Genomic DNA, 6,000 nt, shown 5'->3' on the forward strand with positions numbered 1-6,000 from the left:
GGTCCTCCTCCTCTCTCCTGCGTATGCGTATGTTGCAACAGTTAATAAAGATCAGGCTTACTAGCTGCTTTGCTTCTCAATATTCTCTGGTTGGTCTCTGTTATTTTCTCCTACCGATAGGGAACCTACAAAAGGACTCTATATGGGCTCTTGGGTACCTCAAAAGGGGAAAGGAGCAGATTTATTACTTATATCACTGTTCTCCCCTCATTCTTGTTCCTGATGTAGATCTTTATTCTCCCTCCTTGTTCCTGATATAGATCTTCATTCACCCCTTCTTCTCTGGGGTGTGTGTGCCATTTTATGTGTGAATCAAGCTCATTCTACACTTAGTACAGGACAGGAATTGTATATTATAATGAAAGATTGAAGATGAGCTATGGGAATCCAAATGGTTAATCTTCTCTCTAGTGCGGCAGCATGCTCTGCGTTACCCAGTCCTCTGTTTGAGGGGGTTTTTTTTGGTTGAAGTCTGGTTTAAAGATTTTAAAAAGTCTGAGAGAAAGCAGGAGGGGCCTGAAAGTTACCCATCAACAACGGTTGACACCTGGGCAGCAGGCCAAGCAGGTACATGGGCACTGGGATCTCAAGCTGACTCTGAAATATCATGGTCAGTATCCAAAGGACTGGGACTACTAGATATCAAATCAGATCAAATGCTGCTCATGGAGTTCTGCAAGCAGATTCAAATAGTGCAGGCACAATGAACTGTTCTGCATGCAGAATATAACGGGGCGCAAATTTCTTTTCCTTGCACAAGGGTATCTTCAGTATCAGTTCTTGGGTAAGCTGCTTGCATAAAGAGAACTGTTTATTTCTTTGTTTAATGTTTAATATTTATTAAATTTGTCAGTCGCTTTATTTTGCCCAGGGCAACCCAAAAGCAACTTAAGTAAAGGTAAAGGGACCCCTGACCATTAGGTCCAGTCATGGCTGACTCTGGGGTTGCGGTGCTCATCTCGCTTTATTGCCGAGGGAGCCGGCGTACAGCTTCCAGGTCATGTGGCCAGCATGACTAAGCTGCTTCTGGCGAACGGAAACGCCGTTTACCTTCCCGCCGGAGAGGTACCTATTTATCCACTTGCACTTTGACGTGCTTTCGAACTGCTAGGTTGGCAGGAGCAGGGACCGAGCAACGGGAGCTCACCCCGTCGTGGGGATTTGAACCGCCGACCTTCTGACCGGCAAGCCCTAGGCTCTTACAACCAAACAAATAGACAATAAGCCCCACATAGATACATTGAAGCATAACAAAAGTAGTCATAAACAATGAATAAAATATCAAAAAAGTACACAACCAAACAGCAATTTCCACATAAATCATGGATACAAAAAATAAAGATACAAAAAATAATAATACCAGTAACAAAAAAAACCCCTAAACAATACCCCAACCCAAGAGTTTGTTGAGCAGCCTCAGCTTTTGTAGTTGGAATCCGTTCTCCCAGGACAGGTGGGAAAAGGCCTACAAGGCAGGGAGCAGCTTTTCCAGGGCTCACAGCCAACTACCATTGCCTAGTACTTTCAATGAGACAGTGACAACTCGCTGTAGCTGGACTGGAGCCCAGGCTGTGCAGTGCAGAAGTTCTCTTGCTATACATTTTTCGCACTGCTGTTTAAAGTATCTGCATCCTTTCTGAAGTGGAGCAAAAAGGCTAATGTACTGTTTAAACCACAAGGAGCACCGACAGTTTATAAATTACATTAGCTAAATTAACACAGGATGAGACATAAGTAAATACAGGAAGGGCAATTCTGCTGTGGTTACACAGTCAGATGAGACCAATATGTCAGTGTTAGCCAGCTATATTGTCCTAAACTTACCCCGTCTAACCTGTGGCAAAAGTACCGTATTTTTTGCTCTATAAGACGCACCAGACCACAAGACGCACCTAGTTTTTGGAGGAGGAAAACAAGAAAAAAATATTCTGAATCTCAGAAGCCAGAACAGCAAGAGGGATCGCTGCGCAGTGAAAGCAGCAATCCCTCTTGCTGTTCTGGCTTCTGGGATAGCTGCGCAGCCTGCATTCGCTCCATAAGACACACACACATTTCCCCTTACTTTTTAGAAGGGAAAACGTGAGTCTTATAGAGCAAAAAATACGGTATATTCTTTGTTCTAAGCAACTTTCCTCAAGAAACAAACTGGAGGGAGAGTACACACACACACACACACACACACACACACACACAGTTTATTTATACTTTTCATTTTTAACAAATAAACACTTCAACAACAACAACAACAAAAATTAAAACAATTCTTACCTATCAAACCTTGGCTTCCCTCCCCCTCTTTCAGCAGTTCCGTGAATTTACTCTCTTTTTCTTCTTCTGCATATCCCAGTTAACTGTATTTATTCTTTTCCTCATCTGTTTCATATATGTTTTAGAAACGGCAAGTTTTTACAATAGCCTTGCTAATGTCTTCATTTGTTTACAATTTGTTTTTAAATACTCAATAAACGATTTCCGTTCCTTAATAAAAAGTTTGTTGTTTGATTTCTTCTTCTTCTGGTAAGTTTCACCATTTCTGCACCGTCCATTAATTTCTGTAGCCATTCTTCTTTCATCGAAACTCCTCCTTTCCATTTTTGGGCAAATGTCATTCTCGTGGCAGTGGTTGCATACATCAAAACTCTGATCCCATAATTCCCCAAAGAAAAGCTTTTGTGTTTTGTTTTGTTTTTACAAATGTTATCTTAAACATCTTTTTCAATTCATTATATATCATTTCCCAGTAAGCTTTAACCTTATTACAAGAGAAAAGTACCTTCTTTCCCTCTGCATTTCCAACACATATTCGATTTTGATTCGTACATTTTTGCCAATCTTCTTGGTGTCAGATACCATCTGTATAACATTTTCATATAATTCTCTCTTAAACCATAACATGCTGTAAATTTTATATGCATGTTCCACAGTCTTTCTGGAAGGAGATAATTAGGATTAATTAGCAATAGGAGTTGGCAGGATGGTGCTTCTTAAACAACAACAACGATTATACCCTGCCCATCTGGCTGGGTTTCCCCTTTGAAAACTAATAAATACTACCTTTTTAAAAGAGGACTGAACACATTTTCCTGATCTTCCAAGTATTGCTAAATACTTCATCTAAAGAACATACAGCCTCTTCTTAAGAGGAAACCTTTAACACAGTGTTAGGCAATACTCTTATTTTTCTGCTAAAGTGATGCACTCATGTTTCAGATGGACTTTCCAGTATGAACACCCCCATCATTGCTGTTGATGTGACGTTCTGGGAGAAATGAGTTGGTTGCAAGGTTGGTGTGGTGCAAACACAAGTCCCAGACTGGTTCTGCTGGTATGTCTGCACCATGCTGGCCTTGCCTCTCCCAGTATGCCACAGTCATGGCAGTGGAATGAGGTTAAACAGGCAGCACTGCTATGGACCACCAACCACTACTGGTACAGGGAGAAAGCATTCCCCAACATCTAAATACAGTGGTACCTCGGGTTACATACACTTCAGGTTACAGACTCCGCTAACTCAGAAATAGTGCTTCAGGTTAAGAACTTTGCTTCAGGATGAGAACAGAAATCGTGCTCCTGCGGCGCGGCGGCAGTGGGAAGCCCCATTAGCTAAAGTGGTGCTTCAGGTTAAGGACAGTTTCAGGTTCTTAACCTCCAGAACAAATTAAGTACTTAACCCAAGGTACCACAGTATTCTATGTTTGGGACCTGGATCAATACCCCTGTTGTTTTTTAAACACTTAAAATACACACAAACACAATTTAATGTTTCATCTAGACTGACAGTGGAGAACCGCAAGACAGTTTTGGGGAAGCCACACCCACCTGTCAATCACCTGACATCATGTGGCATCAGGCATGGGATAGGGAAAGCTATGCTGCAAAGGAACAATCAGGGCAGCATAGCTTTCCCTATCCCATGCCTGCTGGAAAGAAGACAAAGTCCCGACCAGAGAAGAATGGCAGGTTAAATTGATGGATTAAGTCAAAATGGCAAAAATGATTGGAAGAATCAGAAATCAGGAAGACCAAAATGTTAATAAGGAATGGGGAAATTTTTATGATTTATCTTAAAAACCATTGTAAACAGCTAAATTCATTAGTGGGAATGGAATAACACTTGTAGTTTAATGTTGAATTTGGGATATAATGGAGATGTAAAAGATCTGGATTATTATAAAAGAGGCTGGAGGAAATGGTTAACAAAAGGACCCGCAAAGGGGAGGAGGGAAGTTCAGGAGATTCATTGGAATCTTGTTTTTATGTTGGTTGTTGGATAATTGATTGTAAAACTTTAAACTGAAAAACTAAATAATTTTTACTGAAAAACTAAATAATTTTTTTAAAATACCAAAACTAAAGAACAATCAGGAGAAATTGTGGTCCTCAGAAGGTCAGTTGAACTGGAATCTGGCCTTAGGGCTAAAATAGGTTCTCTGATCTAGACCCTTAGATAGCAAATGGTCACCCAGGGACTCAGTTTAGGAAATTTCTCTGGCTACCTAGTATAAATCCAAGGGATCTCTTTTTATTTCATCCAGACTACATTCTCCTTTTCTCTCTTGAAGGACCAGAGCAGTAGAATAGTAGTGTAGCCAGAATGTCCATGTCCTTTTTCACTTTTCCTGCTTGGTTATGACGCTCACAAGTTGCCTCCTCATCCCATGTTCTTTCTTTGATCTTAAATTCTTCAGTGAGCTTTAATAAATGGCAGGTGCCTTCCGCCAAGTTTCCCCTTCTTGAGGCACACAAGGAAAGTTTTAAAGAAAAGACAAGTCAATTAACACATCAAACGGTGTAATGGCAATTCGTTATGAACAACCGCTTTGATCTTCTTTGTTTACTATGTTGCTTCCAGATTTCGAAGTATGCTCCGTATAAGTTCGCTAAATCCACAAATCATGTACCCTTTCCAGCCTTTGTTGTTTTTGATCTTAACTAGATAATGCATTTACTTGGAAAGTTCTGAAACACAGAAAGGCAGCTTAAAGCAACTTCTAAAGGGAGTCTTGTGGCACTTGGAAGACATTGGCCAGATACGCCCGGGTCCTGGTGGTCCCAAAGAGCTAGAAATCCACAGAACCCCACACCTGTCTTTTACTTCAGAGGAGCTATGGCGAGTCCCTTGTTAAGTATAGTAATTTAATTCACTGAAATTGTAAATGCTTCTATGCATTGTTACGTGTTTAAATTTGATTGGCGGGTAACTGAATTCTAGAGAGTTCTCTAGTAGTTTTCATGTGATTGGCTCACGTTGGTCACATCAGAGGTATCTAGTAAAAGAGGGACTCCATTTTATGTGAAGCAAGACAACTTTGTTTTAGAATCCACTGTGAAGACTGCTAAGTTGAATAGAGGGTCTGAGTGTGATGGCCTGGGATTCGGACTCGGAGGCTGAACTTGAGGGATCCCAGCCTGCACAGGAGTCCCCGCCTCCAGAACCAGCTGGGCCGGGGCTGGGGCCTGAGCCTGAAGGGTCCTCACCTGTGCTGGATCCTCAGGTGCAGGCACCAGCTGAGTCTGCTCTGGCCCCTGAGGTGATGGAGGACCCATTGCCTGCAGGTGCTCCACTCTCAGCCCCGTCAGAGGAAGCTGAGGTTGCCTCGGGGTCCGGTAACCCTCCAGCCTCTCCTGAGCTGCAGAGGCTCAGGGCAGAGAGGCGGAGGGAACTAAGTTCCCGCAGGAGGAGTGCTCGCCTCCAGGTCAGGAGAGGCGAGTCACCAGAAGATCGGGGCCGCCCTATGCCTCGGGGCAGATAAAAGCCAGTCAGCCCCAGTCCCAGGTTGCGGGAGCAATGTTGTTGCTAGCCTGTTCCTGCCTACACCTTGTCCTGCTCTCCTGCCAGAGTTCCTGACCCCACCCGACTCCCCACCTTGGACCCAGCTACAGCTTTGATGGACAGCCTCCATACCGCACCATCAGCCTTGGACTGGACTCGGACCTCGCCTCTCGGTTAGCCCCCTGGGACCAGCACACTATGTGTTTAAATTTGATTGGCCGGTAACT

This window comes from Podarcis pityusensis (genome assembly GCF_964106645.2).
Source record: "Podarcis pityusensis genome assembly, chromosome: 12".
Classification (NCBI taxonomy): domain Eukaryota; kingdom Metazoa; phylum Chordata; class Lepidosauria; order Squamata; family Lacertidae; genus Podarcis; species Podarcis pityusensis.